This window comes from Kogia breviceps, chromosome 5 (assembly GCF_026419965.1).
Source record: "Kogia breviceps isolate mKogBre1 chromosome 5, mKogBre1 haplotype 1, whole genome shotgun sequence".
Lineage (NCBI taxonomy): Eukaryota > Metazoa > Chordata > Mammalia > Artiodactyla > Physeteridae > Kogia > Kogia breviceps.
The window spans coordinates 37,996,735-38,014,033 of record NC_081314.1 but is presented as its reverse complement, the minus strand read 5'-3'; the positions used below and the strand labels follow the sequence as shown (position 1 = coordinate 38,014,033).

General features: G+C 40.6%; 1 protein-coding gene across 36 annotated transcripts in view; it reads left to right on the top strand.

Moving 5' to 3' along the window:
* THRB (thyroid hormone receptor beta) overlaps positions 1-17,299 on the top strand; it is a 380,110-nt gene that overhangs the window by 153,353 nt on the left and 209,458 nt on the right. For 26 of the 36 annotated variants that reach the window (XM_067033884.1, XM_067033879.1, XM_067033860.1 and 23 more), the window contains one exon: positions 7,454-7,525. The exons of the other annotated variants lie outside the window; for them this stretch is intronic. The gene's annotated coding sequence lies outside the window, so the exon portion shown is untranslated. The remainder of the gene's footprint in view (positions 1-7,453; positions 7,526-17,299) is intronic. 36 annotated transcript variants of the gene reach the window in all.

The following is a 17,299-nucleotide window of genomic DNA, read 5'->3' as shown; positions in this document are numbered from 1 at the left end:
ATCCAGGATACGAGACAGAGAGCCAAGAGATTTTTTTCTCTGCTAAGTTGCCCAGGATTGATGTTTTGTGGCTATGTTTACATTGGTGAATAAAGTCAGAGCACTTTATTTTGCTACAGTTGTGCTTTTCAAACTGTGGGTTGGGTCCTATTCGTGGGTAATGAAATCAATTTCACAGGTTATTACTAACTTTTCTTGAATGAAATAGTATATAAAAAAGAATAGAATAGGCTAGCGTTGAATGGAATAGAAAATATCCAAGTACATCGCATAAGCGAGAATACTATCTTATGGGACTTATATTTTAGTTAGCTATACATACACACATCTAAATATATGGACATGTGTTATAGATTAAAACAAACTTCTCATTATGGGTCATGGTCAAATAATGACTGCTGGGAATTTTTTACATTAGAGATTTTTTTTTCTTCTCTTTTTCTGGGAATATTTTTGTATATACACAATTTTCCAATAGTTGTTTCTTTGGAATTGAACAGATCAAACTTTGGGGTTTGGGGTTGAGGGGAGCAGGAAACATCTTCATGTTAATATAGACAACAGTTACCTTCTTGTTGATCCAAAGTACAAGTAGAAAAAACTTGACTTATCTGAATCTGTCTTTATTATGGTCCTATATAGAAGGCAACTCTGATAATGACACCTCTTTTCCAATGTCAGATGGAAAACACCCAAGGTTAGAAAACTGTCATGGTGGCATTCAAATACCAACCCAAGGGTCAACATATTAATACTATGAGAAAAGGATGGCTCATGGTAACACGATATACCTACTCGCCGGTGTTTGGAGTTAAGACTTTACCAAACAATGAAGTCACTAGTAGCTGATTATGATGACATGTGCTGATGTTAAACATTTACTATGATCATTCGATAATAGAATAAATTTTCATGTATGCAAAAATTTCCCCCCTAATTCAGCTTCATTCAAATCTGTATTTAATTGCTTTGAGTTAGCATTAAGTGGACTCACAAACTTGAGTAAGATCTAGCAGGTGGCCCAATTGTATGCAAGTTTCCCATGTGTGGGAAATACGCATATAAGTATGTGTATACAGATCATACGAGTATATAATACCTTATGCTAAGTGATCCATTCATTGGTACTTCATCCTTATGAAACCAAAGAACGGTCAATACAATAAATAAAAACAGTCACTCTAGAAAGCAATCACTCTAGTGGCTGCCTGAGGAGCTATTTCAGAGGGGTTTGGAGATTGGGTTTGGACTCAGCAGTAAGGAAAGATTGCGTTTGATTATTAATATCTGTGACGACATGGTAACGGGACAGTGGTGATATATGTGCCATTTGTTTATCTTGGAACTTTTCAATTGAGTGACTCTTTACGGTATCTTGGAAACATGAGTTGCTTCCTCCGTTTCATAACAGCAGATGGAGGTGGCCCAGAATTAAACCTTTTATTAATGTTTTTCTATACCCTTTAAAAAAAATCGAGGTATAGTTGATTCACAATATTATATCGGTTTCAGGTGTACAACACAGTGATTCAATATTTGTATACATTGTGTTTCATTTACAGAATTAAAGCTTTTAGTATCTCTTGATCTTGTTTCATTTCTGTTCATATTTATCTAGATTATTTTAGATAGTGTCTTACAAATGTTCGTGTCTGTTTACCCCTTTCCATTCCTATTGCTACAGTTACTTTTTTTTTTTTTTTTTTTTTTGTGGTACGCGGGCCTGTCACTGTTGTGGCCTCTCCCGTTGCGGAGCACAGGCTCCGGACGCGCAGGCTCAGCGGCCATGGCTCACGGGCCCAGCCACTCCGCGGCATATGGGATCTTCCCAGACCGGGGCACGAACCCGTGTCCCCTGCATCTGCAGGCGGATTCTCAACCACTGCGCCACCAGGGAAGCCCGCTATGGTTACATTTTTGATCCTCATTAAAATGATTAGTAGAGGAGCTCTCTAGATGACTGTCCTGCTTCTAGCGTTCACAGTGTTGGGTGGGGTCCAGTGTCACGGGCTCCACTGAAAACCATGTGAGAGCTCTGTCCCATCTCTCAGAAAACTGAACACTTGCACAGACTTCTGCCAGTGTGTTCAGGAGGGTTGTGAGCTCTGTGAGATCTATGTTTAATTACAGATCCCTAGTCTGGTTCTCTCCCTCCTATTTACCCCTCACGTTTTTATCAGAGTAATATTTCTAACACACACTTTGGATCATATTACTATCTTCTCAGAACCGATTCATTTCCCATCGCCTTCAGGACAGAAGGAAGTCCAATCTGGTTAGATGGGTCTCCAGACTCTTTTTTTTTACCAAAATATATTTGGCATATTACCTTGTGGAATGTATATAACATGTTACACTGGCACATTTATATATAGTAAGATAATTGTCATCGTAGGGACAATTAGCACCTCTGTTATATCACATAGTTATCTTTTCTTTTCAGGGGTCCCAACTCTTTCAATCTCTCACCTTTGTAGCCTCCTTGCCCCCCTCTTCTCCCCTGCACCTTCCTTCCAAATACACAACCTCTAAACCTAACCAGAACACTTGGTCTTTCCTTCCATGGTTCCTGCACTTTGCTTCCACGGGTACTGCTACTTGAATATCCTTTTCCACCTATTCAGACCCTTTCTAACCTTCAAGCCCAGTGTCTGTTGTCACTCTCCGTTATTTCTGCGGATAGAGCTCTCAGCACCCATGAATGCCTTTTGGTGTCTTGCCCGTCATGGTGAGGTGTGTGCCTATTTGCCCTCAGATCTCTTGCTTTCCCTTCCCTGGTTTGACTGACCTGACGGGGAAGATAAGGAGGATAAGAAGCCTAGGGAATTGTGGGTTTTTTTGCTAGAGTTTATGCGTTTACTCTCTTTATATTATATAATAACCTACAAGAAAGTAACTGAGAAGGCTGGCTAGCTAAGGCAAATGAAAGGTGGAAGGCATATGAGATGCAGATTATTGGAGTTTGAAGTTACAAGTCAAAAAAAAAAAAACCCAAAACCCCCAAAAAGAGGGCTCTCCAGGTTCCTGAGTCTGGGGTCAGCCTTGGAAGGCCCTGAGGGAAGAAGGAAGCCAGGTGTTCCTTTGTCACACTCAGACCATCTCTCTGATGGCAGATCGTCTCCTCTGGGGCTTCAGCTCCTACTAGGGAGGGCTTCTGAGCCGTCGGCTTCTGCTGGGTGGCCCTGTCCCCTGGGCTCCAGCACCAACACTTCTATGCTTTGTACCTGTTGCTCAGGGACTTTCTGCAGTGACTGAGTTCCTGGATGGCTCCTGCTTCCCCGTTTGCCTTCACATCTTTCCTTCTGTGTGATCAGTTTCCTGCAGTATAGTCCTTCTGTTGAAATCCTTAGACTACTTTATATTTTCCTAGTTGAACCTTGACTGAAACAGCTGGCATTTGGTGGACAGCTGATGAGTCTGATTGCCTAAATTTTAAACTATCTTCTATGGGGACATCTGTTTTTTGAGAGAGCCAGGGGTAGGTCCTATATCGGTTATATCTAGTACACAAAAACATTTTGTACAGTTACCTGGGGAAGTAACACATTACCTCAGAACTCAATGGTTTGAAACACTTGGCATTCATAAGTTCACGAGTCTGAGGGTTGGCTACTGGCTGGTCCTTTGAGTTCCGGCTGGGCCCACTTGTTCATCTGTGGTCAGCTGGGTGGTTCTGTGTATCTTGTCTGGGTGTTGTCCTATGTGTGGGGCTTGGCTGCCCTAGGCTGATCTAGGATGGCCTTGGCTGAGACGTGAGTCAACACCACTCTGTGTTTCTCAGACATGACAGGCTAGTCCAGGCATGTTCTCATGGCAGTTACAGAGGAGCAAAGCAAACACATAAACATAACAAGAACTTTTTCAAACCTCTAGATGGAGCATACCTGCTAACATTCCATTGGCCAAAGCAAGTCACCTGACCAAAGCCAAAATCAAAGGGGGCAGGCGTATCGGCTGAACCTCTTTAGTAAGAGGAACTGCAAAGTTACATGACAAAGAGTAGGGACAGGGAGGGCTGAAGATGTAACCGTGAATGCAATACAGTCAGTCTATATCAGGCTCCACAGGTTTGATGAGAGAGCCGAGACCAAAGAAGTAGAGAGATAGATGACATTAATGTATCGCCATAATAGTAACCCCTCTTAAATGAAAACTTTGCAATAAAATACACATTGTGTATTCGCTAGTTTGTTCTGTAGAGTTCATTTGTACATAGTTACAGACTGAAGAACATAGACCCAGTAAAGAGCCATTTATAACTAACATATTAATAAACCAAGCTAAAGCTACTTTATTTATCCTTTAACCTTCAATTTGCATTAATTGGGAACAGTCATGGGAAATGGGGCCAACATTACCTCAGGTCACATGGCTTAACAAAATGAACTGTTTCATGCCCAGAAATAAATTCCTTCCAAATATAAATATGAATCAGTTACAAAACAGAATATTTTGAGTACAAAATAACCACACTGTTAATATATTTGTGTCCCAATTAAAAATGTGTAAGGAACACACATTCTGGGCTAAAGTTGTCCCAGGGAGCGATTCTCATTTTTGCTTTGAATCTTGTGTAAACAAACCGGGCAGCCTCCTTTGAGCCATGAGCAAATCCATGGCTCCCTGTTTTCTAAAGAGAAGAAGAATTAAAAATGGGAATGTTTAAGTTGGAAAGGTCTGGGGCTTGACCTTGCTGCTTTAAATTTCATTTCCTTCATTACTAGGAAATCACTTTGAGTTTGTCTTCTTGGAGAACTCTAATTTGGTTTGTTCTTGGTTTGAGCCACACCATGAGAGAGATGCTGTCTGTTTGTATTATAGCAAAACTTGGAAGCCACTTCAGTGGCACTGTTTTCCAGTTGTCTTCTCTGCTGTTTTAATCTTTAACCTGAGCCTGTTCTCACTAATTCACAATGAAGCCCATGACATCCTACTGCCTGAGTGAGAATCCCAGTTAGCCTCTTTTTCACGGGCTTTGGGCATAATTTTAAATCTTTCTCCGACTCTGAACAATGGGGTTTCCTCATCTGAACAATGGGGTTATTAATAATACCTATGTCATCTGATCATTGTGAGGATTAAATTAAGTGAAATTAGGTGAGAGAATTAGCATAACCCAACCCACAAAATGTGCTTAAGAAGTGGTATATATTAAACTGCTTATTATTACTAATTATTATGTGAGAATGTTTAGGTTGTTTTCACTGGGTCAGGTTCATGTATATTCTTCAAAGTATAAATCAGAATTATACCTTCAAAAAATAAGTTGAGGTTCAATATTGTTTACATATAAGGCACTGTTTGTTTTTAGGTATTAGTGTCAAGGGTAGCGGTGCATATCTATTCACATTTAAAACCACAGCAGTTACAAACACAATCTTCTTTCTGGCTTGCCAATTTAGTCTTTGAGAACGCTTTTAGAATATGCTCCTTTTTTTTTCTTTTTTCTTTTATTGAAGTATAGTTGATTTACTATGTTGTGTTAGTTTCTGGTATACAGCAAAGTGATTCAGTTATGTTTTTTCATTATAGGTTATTACAAGATATTGAATATAGTTTCCTGTGCTATACATTAGGACCTTGTTGTTTATTTATATATAGTAGTGTGTATATGTTAATCCCAAACTCTTAATTTATCCCTCCCCCTCCCCACCCTTTCCCCTTTGGTAACGGTAAGTTTGTTTTCTATGTCTGTGAGTCTGTTTTGTAAATATGCTCCTTAAATATCTTGATCTTCAGCCTTAAAATATTAGAGCTTCCAATGTTCTCGCAAACAGTACAGTGATACTGACAACTTGGGATTTCAATATTTATGGCAAAAGCAAGTGGAGAGAGACTTTGAAGAAAACAAATACAACCTCAAAGTCTTCCTTAATGTTGTTTGAAAAGGGAGGAAAATTAATAATAAGCAGATCAGTTTTTAACAAATATGTTTTACCTTTCAATACACTGACTGTCCACTCTGCATGGAACCATAGTAGAGAAGACAGAGCAGCATCTTGAGAAGCTCAGAGTGGAGTTGCAGAGAAAATTTGCACATGCACACATACATATGTGCACACACACACGTAACCAGCACACAGTTTAATGACATGACAGGTGCTTTCATGGTGTTAGGTGGAAAGGCAGTGACTGAGCTGAGACTTAGTGCAGTCAGCATGATCAGCTCACACACATGATGTTGAGAGTCCAAGTGTAGAACGATAAATACACATACATAGGTTCATATCATATAGGTGAATGAAAAACACACAAGCACTGTTCATTGTCCTGGATACTCATCTTGTATGTAAATGTTTTTAAAAAATGTACTGGCAAGATACAAATTCATGGTCTGGCCTTGGAGTGGGTTGTCAAGATTATACCTATGCTCTATTTTATTTTAAAAAAAAAAAAGAGAGGTTTCCCTGGTGGCACAGTGGTTAAGAATATTCCTGCCAATGCAGGGGACATGGGTTCGAGCCCTGGTCCGGGAAGATCCCACATGCCGTGGAGCAACTAATCCCGTGTGCCACAACTAATGAGCCTGCGCTCTAGAGCCTGTGAGCCACAACTACTGAAGCCCGTGCGCCACAACTACTGAAACCTGCGCCCCTAGAGCCTGTGCCCCGCAACAAAGAGTAGCCCCCGCTCACTGAAGCTAGAGAAAGCCCGCATGCAGCAGCGAAGACCCAATGCAGCCAAAAATTAAATAAATGAATAAATAAATAAATTTTTTAAAAAAAGAGCAGATGGGACAAAATGTTGTCAATGATCCATTCTGGGCAGAGGGGACCCAGACATTTGTCCTGCCAACCTGTGCTTCCCTATGATCTCTAAGTTTCCCACAAGAACAACTTCAACTGTGGGGCCACAGCCATGGAAAAAGCAGCCCCTCGCTTGCTGGGCAGACAGACACTCGGAGACGTCGTCTGCTGCAGTAACAGATGCCCTGGTTTCTCCTTCCTCTGTTTACACTTGGGGGAAGAGTCCCCAACATCACCGCACTTGACACCATCTAGACAGCTCCGTAGCTTCCTGACATCTCACAGGGGCACAGCCCCAGCTGAGATTTGCTGGGACCTATCCTGGGAAACAACCTCTGACACCCAGCTGGACCCTTTTTAGCACAAAAGTTCTAAACTGTTTGATTCACATTTGCCTTTTAGTCCTCTTCCGAGGCTGGGAATCCAAAACCCCGGGGTCCTGTGCGGAAAAGTAGGTTCTTGGGATCCACAAACATTGTCTCATGCCTATTACAATCCTTGTGTTAAAGTCCCTTTCTCTGAAACCAGCTCCCGTTTGGAATGAGATTTTATCTAAGTCTGTTTGCATGTATTCAAAATCAGAGACAGCTCTGAAACCAGACCCCATTTAAACATAGAAAGAAGAGCAGTGGTGAATTAAGCAAATGTTGGGGGAGTTTAAAAAAACACACACATCTATTTATCTTCTTGTGTTTCCTTTTCTCCAGATCTGCATTTTCCCTCCCATTGGCCGTCCTGCGTGGGTACCAAGTTCCACACGGGATTTCATGGATTGTCAGGTCAGATGTTGGGCTTGACTTGGCTGTTTGCAGATTCGTGATTTTATGATTGCCACTTTTCAGCATTATGGGAATGATCTTCTAGTTTATGGCATTGCTGCTGTTGTTATTTAAGATGGTTTTGAACTCTGGGGGTAATCAGATTCATGATTTTATGATTGCCACTTTTCAGCCTTATTGGAATGATCTTCTAGTTTATGGCATTGCTGCTGTTGTTATTTAAGATGGTTTTGAACTCTGTAGGTATTCAGGAGGAATATACAGCATTCGATGGGTTACAAATAAACATAATGGAGAGAAGGACACTTCAAATTCATTTGGGGGAAAAAGGAGTAATAATTGGACAGAGAGAGAAAGGAGCCCATTTTTCATTTGTTATGTGGAAAAATGCTTGATGGAGGACCACAGTCCTTTCCAATCTCTCTTTTCCTTGAGCGCTAAAAAAAGCGAAAGGATCAGCTCACCCTTGGTCAGAGCAAGTCAGGCAGGGCATGTGCACCTGTGCAGTGAAGACCCCCTTCCATTACTGACAAGCCCATACAGCTTCCCTCCAGTCCCCAGATGTTTGGAAATATCAGGCAGCCTGTTCAGTTTGGAACACTAGGATGTCATTTGGAACCCAGTTTGTTTACATTATTATAACAACAGTTGCAGTTTGTCTCTGCAGTTAGGGTTGTGTCAGCACTTTCCTTTCTGTGTTTATTATTTTTAGCAGTTTAAAAGCTAACCAGGAAAAATGGCTTTCTGGCGGCGAGGTGACATTCCGGCTGGGCCAGGGTCTGTGGCGTCTATAGATGCACTGGCTGGCTGTGGAGTCGGGCCTTTTGAATGCTGCCTTTGTGCTTCCATCGCCAGGGCCTCTGGCCTATTGTCCAGCCGCCTCAGTTGAGGTGGCACTATCTGATTGTAACCGGTACTAATATTACAGTGTTCGGTGCCCAGACCCTCCCCGGGGGCCCCCAGTCTGGCGGCCTCTGTCTCCCAGCTCTCTCTCCAGGGGACCAATCCCAGCTCTCATATCAGAAACGCTATTTGTAATTTATAGAAGGTTCCAGGGAAAAGGATCGGTAAGGATCAGCTAGCCCTGCAGTTCTCTAACTTTTTAATTTTTTTTTTTTACAAAGAACCCTTTACCCAAATGCAATCTTCCAGTGAAATGCAGTTTGTAAGACCTGGAAAAGTACAGCTGTTCTGTTTGAAGGAGAGAACCCCAGTTTTCAGCCTCCACTCCACCCACCCCCAGTCAAGGTGGCTTCTCAGGTCCCCTCCCCCAACCAAGAAACCTACGACTCCTCAGAATACTTGCACACTGTTTTCACAGGGTGAGCCCCTCAATTTACAGAGAAGGAAACTAAGAGGTGATTTTATAGATGCTTAAAACATGAGACGTTAGGCACTAAAAAAGTACACTGCATTCATCCGTTTTTATTTAGTTCTAAAAAAGGCACAGCTAATCTACGGTAATAGCAATCAAAATAGTGGTTACTTTGGGGAGAGACCAGATTGACTGGGCAGGGACACAGGGAATTTTTCTGGGGTGATGGAAATGTATGTCTTCATAGAAGTGTGGGTTACATGGCATTTGTCAAAACTCGTCTTCTTTTTGCTGTACATAAATTATACCTCTGTTAAAAAATAAAAGGAAGGAAAATAAAGCAAAAAATATTTAGCTGTTTTGTGAATGAAAATACTGAGAGCTTCCTGAAATACTGAAAATACTGATGGTCTTTCTTAAAGCTATGTGCACTCTTTATTGAGTGGAATCTACGGTCATTATGCAAAGTTGCAGAAGACAAGAGACCATGCTGCTTTTCCAATTATTGAACTTTCTTTGTTCAATAATTACCAAAACCAGAAAAAAATAATCTCAGAGAATTTCAGACAGCAGAACCCCTGAATACCTTCTGGGGTCTTCTAGCCAGTAATGCAGCTAAAGGATGATGTATGGGATCCCTGGCGGAGGAAATCCCGAGTACAATAGTTGATTTATGCATTGCTTTGACATGTACCGTTGGTAATGCTCGGGAAATTGTTCATAATTTTTTAACCTTTGCTCGTTCATCTGAATGCTTTTTTGGGACCTGTGAAATACAAGATTGCTTCTTCTATATCTTATCAGAGTTGAACTTCTGGTGACAGGTTGGAATTCAGGCCTTTAGTGACACCTCTATCCTTGCAATAAATCATCTGGGCCCTTTAAAAATGACTTTTCTCCCCCAGAAATACTTGGAGCCAAGCCTACTTGAATTCTTCTATTTGTGTGTTTTAGGAGTCCGGCAGTAACATGGAAGGTCATTATTTGGGTTGAAATGCTGCTAAGGCCCTAAGCCCGGGCAGATAGGACCGGACCCTGTGGCCAACTTGCCCTTTAGAGCCTCATGAGGAGAGTGGGCTGAGAAGAACAAGAGAATGTTTTTTTTTTTTTTTTTTTTTTTTTTTTTGCGGTATGCGGGCCTCTCACTGCTGTGGCCTCTCCCGTTGCGGAGCACAGGCTCCGGACGCGCAGGCCCAGCAGCCACGGCTCACGGGCTCAGCCGCCCCGCGGCATGTGGGATCTTCCCGGACCAGGGCACGAACCCGCGTCCCCCGCATCGGCAGGCGGACTCTCAACCACTGCGCCACCAGGGAAGCCCCAAGAGAATGTTTTTGAAAAGGAAGTGATGATAGTGTTGGGGGATAGTAAGAGAGGGCAAGTGAGGGTCACGTGAAGCAAGGGCAGAAAGGATTTAAAGATACAGCTGTCCCTCCGTTTCTGGGGGGAGTAGTTCCAGGACCCCACATAGACCAAATGCTCAAGGCCCTCAAGTCCATAAAATGGTGTAGTACAATCGGCCCTCCTTATCCGTGGGTTCTGCGTCCACGGATTCAACCAACCCCGGATTGTACTCGAATGTTCCAGCCTCTGAGGCTGTGTGACTTTTCTTCAAGAAGAACAAACTGGGGCTTCCCTGGTGGCGCAGTGGTTGAGAGTCCACCTGCCGATGCAGGGGACGCGGGTTCGTGCCCCGGTCCGGGAGGATCCCACATGCCGCGGAGCGGCTGGACCCGTGAGCCACGGCCACTGAGCCTGCGCGTCCGGAGCCTGTGCTCCGCAACGGGAGAGGCCACAACAGTGAGAAGCCTGCGTACCGCAAAAAAAAAAAAAAAAAAAAAAAAAAAAGAAGAACAAACTGCTACTTTAGTATTTAGTGATTTCCCAACAAAGGGCCAAGATCTACTTCATTCACAAAATGGATCCACATGACCAAAAATTTAGTTCACTAATGAAGCAATGGCAAAACGGAATCATTTGTAAAAGGAACATTTTTTTTTAATCCACACATACTGCACTCTGCCTGCACGGACACACAAATGTCCTCATCAAATCAAATTTAATTCAGCAAGGTTTATATCCAACCAATTTAGTTTAATGTGCATAAGAGCAGAAGTGAAATTGCACAGTGGAAGAGTTTGAACAGAATTTGCTTTTTTGCAATTCAATGCCCATTTGAAAGGAACTGTTTCTTCAAGTCATTCACTGAGTCAACTTATCCAACTGGCAAGTACCAAGAAGAATTGTATGACTTCTCCATTCCAGGGGCTTGGAGCAAGTGATTCTCCCAGGGCCAGCGTTCTTGACATGTACGTGTGTATGTATGTGTGTGTGCATTCATCTACAGGTCAAGGAGCGTTTGGAAAATGCAATGTGTGTCTAGTCAGATTTCAATTATTTGTGAGAATGAGAGTAAAACATCAATAACTGAAGACCAATCAATGGATATTTTTTCCCGTTGACTTTAAAAAATTAGCAACCTGGACGTTTTTAACCCCTGAACTGCTTATGAGGTCTGTGAACAAGTGAGAGTATATCCTGATTTGAGTTTTATCTCCTTCTTTCTCCCTCAACTATTTTTTTCTATTGGTGCTATTGGGCTAATAACAACTAAAAAACTGGATGAAAGAAAAATAGCAAACGCCTTAATGTGCATATTATTATTATTCTCAATTTCCAGACAAGGAAACTGATGGTAAAGGATGAGGAACAATGCCTGAAGATTTTGCTGTCATAGTGGCAGGGCTGGGCTTGAACTCAGATCTTTCTATCTGTGAGCCGCTGTCTTAAGAAGAGAAGCAATGGATTGAAACTAATCATCATATTACACTGGCTGAAGCAGAAAAATACCTAAATTTGTGGAGAGAATAAACTACTATTTTGGGCCTGCCCATAGCAGAAAATCTTAATAACAGTGACAAGCACACAAAATTTTATTTTTCTCTCTAGGGCAATTGGGGGTGATTCTTTTATCATCAGGGACTCAGGTATGTTCTATCTTTCTGTATTTCTATTCTTAAGCATATGACTTTATCTTCAAGGTTCCTTCCTAGGTCAAGATGACTGCTGGAGCTCCAGCCCTCACACATAAATTCTAGGCAGCAGGAAAGATGGGAAGAAGGGGGCAAAGGCACCCATTTCCAGCTGGCTTTCCTCTCTAGGAGGGCTTCCCTGAATTCCCACTTCATGGCTTCTACCTACAATCTCACGTACCGACTCCTGGTTGCAAAAGAGTCTAGAAAATGTAGTGGATACTTTGCATCCAGAGGTGAAGTGAGATTTGGTTGTAAAGGAATAGAATGGAGGCACCTAGCAGATTGATCACAATCAGACAGCTATTAAAGGTTTTTCAGTTTTGGAGAGGCATGATCAGGATGGTGCTTTAGAGGAACTGATCTTGTAGCCAACTGGTTGATGGATAAAAGGGGGAAAAATGAAGGACTCCAATTTGTAGTGATGAGTTTTGTATTACTGAGGTGGCACTGGGGACACGAGAGATCAATGTGATCCAATTTGTGAAGAATGCATTGACCAAGGAGAATGTATTCATTAATTAGCCATGCAATTCAAAACTAGGTTTCAACAAACACACACACACGTATGTTTGTGAGGTGTTTGTATGTGTATAAAAATACATAGTGTATACATATTCATATACACGTATGTATATGTGTATGAATGTGTATGTATATATGTGAGTAAATATATATACATACACATATGTATATGAATGGAAACCAGGGGAAAACATTCAGCTAAACTTCTAGGAAACAGGATCCAGATAAAACAGTCTCATGTTGTTTTTATATGCAGAATATTGGCTGGAAATTTAATGATGCGGTCTATTGGCAATAGATAAATAATGCATAAACAAATATATGCAGGCATACACACAACACAAACATAAAACTTTTCTAGGGCTCCATACCACCAACTGCAATAATTTTTAAACTTTGGCATCCCTAAACAAAGAAAAGGGAAAAATTAAAAGAAGCTAATTATAAACCTTTAAAGGAATAAGAGGTGAAGGCATTGTAAACATAACTAAGAAGTTATCCTAAGAAGCCAAGCTAGAGGAAGTAGGAAAGTCAGGGTGGAAAATAAAAACCAGTTTTTCTTTCCCTCTTGTCTCTCTCTTTCTCCCTTCCTTTCTTTCTTCCTCCCTCCCTTCCTCTCTCTCTCCCTCCTTTCTCCCTTCCTTCCTTTCCTTCCTCCCTTTATTTCCTTCTTTCCTTCCTTCCTTCCTTTCCTCCCTTCCTTCTTTTCTTTCTTCCTTCCTTTCCTTCCTTCCTTCATTTCCTTCTTCCCTTCCTTCCTTCCTTTCCTCCCTTCCTTCTTTTCTTTCTTCCTTCCTTTCCTCCCTTCTTTTCTTTCTTCCTTCCTTTCCTCCCTTCCTTCTTTCCCTCCTTCCTTCCCTCTCTCTCTCTCTCATTCTCTTTCTTTCTTTCCTTCTCTCACTCCGTCTTGCTCTCTCTTTTCTTCTTCTTTAACTTTAGGAGGAGTAGAATCATGTATTTGGTAACCATACATTCATAGACTTTTCATTATGAGCTCCCAAATGTGAAAGAAGTTCAGCTCCAAGCCATCACCACATCGCTTTTGTTCAGCCAATGAGCAGCAGGTAACATCTTGCCATTTTGTGGATGACAAAATCAAAGCCTGTCTGTGGTGCTGGTAGGATGGAGCCAGGCCTGCGGCATGGCTGTTTTGGAACTCCTCACATCCGTGGTACACGGTACCACCACATATACAAACACATCTTGCATATGTAACCCACAGGGCTGGGCAAAAATGACCGAGTTTGTCAGTACAACTTTCTTGGTACTGTGTGTTTGACATCTTTGGCTGCTAGGCAAAATGAGTTTTCATTTTAGCTTTTTAAATCAGCTGAATAAGCAGAACTTGATTTTCTGATTTAACCCTCCCTGATGGCATTGTGCAAAGCTAGCCTGAGTCCTGTATTTCCCACTGCACATTGGAGAGGGGTGGGTGGGCGGGGACCCGGCTGTCTGCCCTTCCCTGCATCTTCTCAGGAAGCCTGTCGAGGCAAGTGTTGTAATTTCTGCTGTAACGTCCTGGACAGAGTCTCACGTTAAAAAGTAAACGGCTATACACTTAACTTAGTAAAAGAACAAAAACATGCATGGGAAAAACATGCCAACTGTAAAATAGTGGCTAACTTGGCAAAGAGAGGGGAGGGAGAGGAGAGAGAGATGCACAAATGTCATGGTGTTTTCTTACGTTTTATTTCTTATAAAGAGACAGATGAAACCAATAGAGCAAGTCAGAATGTTGGGCCATGTGTATCCATAATATTGTTTTATACGCCCTTTTAAAAAAATTTTATTTTATATTGGAGTACAGTTGATTAACAATGTTATGTTAGTTTCAGGTGTACAGCAAAGTGATTCAGTTATACATATACATGTATCTATTCTTTTTCAAATTCTTTTCCCCTTTTGGTTATTACAGAATACTGAGCAGAGTTCCCTGTGCCATACAGTAGGTCCTTACTGGCTATCTATTTTAAGTATAGTACTGTATATACGCCAATCCTATACTCCTAATTTATCCCTCCTCCCCACCTTTCCCCTTTGATAACCATAAGTTTGTTTTCTATGTCTGTGAGTCTGTGTCTGTTTCATAGATAAGTTCATTTGTATCATTCTTTAGATTTCACATAAGTGCTATCATATGATACTTGTCTTTCTCTGTCTGACTTACTTCACTCAGTATGATCATCTCTATGTCCCATCCATGTGGCTGCAAATGGCATTATTTCATTCTTCTTAATGGCTGAGTAATATTCCATTTTATATATATATATATACATATACATATACATAAATATATGTGTGTGTGTAATATTCCATTGTATATATGTGTGAACGTGTGCACTATTTCATAATTTTTAAAACATTTTCTTTTCTATTTTTTTAGGCTATAGACATTAACATTTTATTTATTTATTTTTAACATCTTTATTGTAGTATAATTGCTTTACAATGGTGTGTTAGTTTCTGCTTCATAACAAAGTGAGTCAGCTATACATATACATATATCCCCATATCTCCTCCTTCTTGTGTCTCCCTCCCACCGTCCCTATCCCACCCCTCTAGGTGGTCACAAAGCAAGGAGTTGATTTCCCTGTGCTATGTGGCCGCTTCCCACTAGCTACCTATTTGACATTTAGTAGTGTATATATGTCCATGCCACTCTCTCACTTCATCCCAGCTTACCCTTACCCTTCCCCATGTCCTCAAGTCCATTCTCTACGTCTGCATCTTTATTCCTGTCCTGCCCCTAGGTTCTTCAGCACCTGTTTTATTTTTTTTTAGATTCCATATATATGTATCAGCATACGGTATTTGATTTTCACTTTCTGACTTACTTCACTCTGTATGACAGACTCTAGGTCCATCTACCTCAGTACAAATAACTCAATTTCATTTCTTTTTATGGCTGAGTAATATTCCATTGTATATATGTGCCACATCTTCTTTATCCAGTCATCTGTTGATAGATACTTAGGTTGCTTCCATGTCCTTGCTATTGTAAATAGAGCTTCACTGAACATTTTGGTACATGACTCTTTTTGAATTATGGTTTTCTCAGGGTATATGCCCAGTAGTGGGATTGCTGGGTCGTATGGTAGTTCTATTTTTATGTTTTTAAGGAACCTCCATACTGTTCTCCATAGTGGTTGTATCAATTTACATTCCCACCAACAGTGCAAGAGGGTTCCCTTTTCTCTACACCCTCTCCAGCATTTATTGTTTCTAGATTTTTTTGATGATGGCCATTCTGACAGTGTGAGATGATATCTCATTGTAGTTTTGATTTGCATTTCTCTAATGATTAATGATGTTGAGCATTCTTTCATGTGTTTGTTGGCAATCTGTATATCTTCTTTGGAGAAATGTCTATTTAGGTCTTCTGCCCATGTTTGGATTGGGTTGTGTGTTTTTTTGATATTGAGATGCATGAGCTGCTTGTAAATTTTGGAGATTAATCCTTTGTTAGTTGCTTCATTTGCAAATATTTTCTCACTTTCTGAGGGTTGTCTTTTGGTCTTGTTTATGGTTTCCTTTGCTGTGCAAAAGCTTTTAAGTTTCATTAGGTCCCATTTGTTTATTTCTGGTTTTATTTCTATTTCTCTAGGAGGTGGGTCAAACAGGATCTTGCTGTGATTTATGTCATAGAGTGTTCTGCCTATGTTTTCCTCTAAGAGTTTGATAGTGTCTGGCCTTATATTTAGATCTTTAATCCATTTTGAGTTTATTTTTGTGTATGATGTTAGGGAGTGTTCTAATTTCATACTTTTACATGTACCTGTCCAGTTTTCCCAGCACCACTTATTGAAGAGGCTGTCTTTTCTCCACTGTATATTCTTCCCTCCTTTATCAAAGATAAGGTGACCATAAGTGAGTGGGTTTATCTCTGGGCTTTCTATCCTGTTCCATTGATCTATATTTCTGTTTTTGTGCCAGTACCATACTGTCTTCATTACTGTAGCTTTGTACTATAGTCTGAAGTCAGGGAGCCTGATTCTTCCAGCTCCATTTTTCTTTCTCAAGATTGCTTTGGCTGTTCGGGGTCTTTTGTGTTTCCATACAAATTGTGAAATTTTTTGTTCTAGTTCTATGAAGAATGCCAGTGGTAGTTTGATAGGGATTGCATTGAATCAGTAGATTGCTTTGGGTAGTAGAGTCATTTTAACAATGTTGATTCTTCCAATCCAAGAACATGGTATATCTCTCCATCTATTTGTATCATCTTTAACTTCCTTCATCAGTGTCTTTTAATTTTCTACATACAGATCTTTTGTCTCCTTAGGTAGGTTTATTCCTAGATATTTTATTCTTTTTGTTGCAGTGGTAAATGGGAGTGTTTTCTTAATTTCACTTTCAGATTTTTCATCATTAGTATGTATGAATGCAAGAGATTTCTGTGCAATAATTTTGTATCCTGCTACTTTACCAAATTCATTGATTAGCTTTAGTACTATTCTGGTAGCATCTTTAGGATTCTCTATGTATAGTATCATGTCATCTGCAAACAGTGACAGCTTTACTTCTTCTTTTCTGATTTGGATTCCTTTTATTTCTTTTTCTTCTCTGATTGCTGTAGCTAAAACTTCCAAAATTATGTTGAATAATAGTGGTGAGAGTGGGCAACCTTGTCTTGTTCCTGATCTTAGTGGAAATGGTTTCAGTTTTTCACCACTGAAGACAATGTTGGCGGTGGGTTTGTCATATATGGCCTTTATTATGTTGAGGAAAGTTCCCTCTATGCCTACTTTCTGCAGGGTTTTTATCATAAATGGGTGTTGAATTTTGTCGAAAGCTTTCTCTGCATCGCTTGAGATGATCATATGGTTTTTCTCCTTCAATTTGTTAATATGGTGTATCAAATTGATAGATTTGCATATATTGAAGAATCCTTACATTCCTGGGATAAAC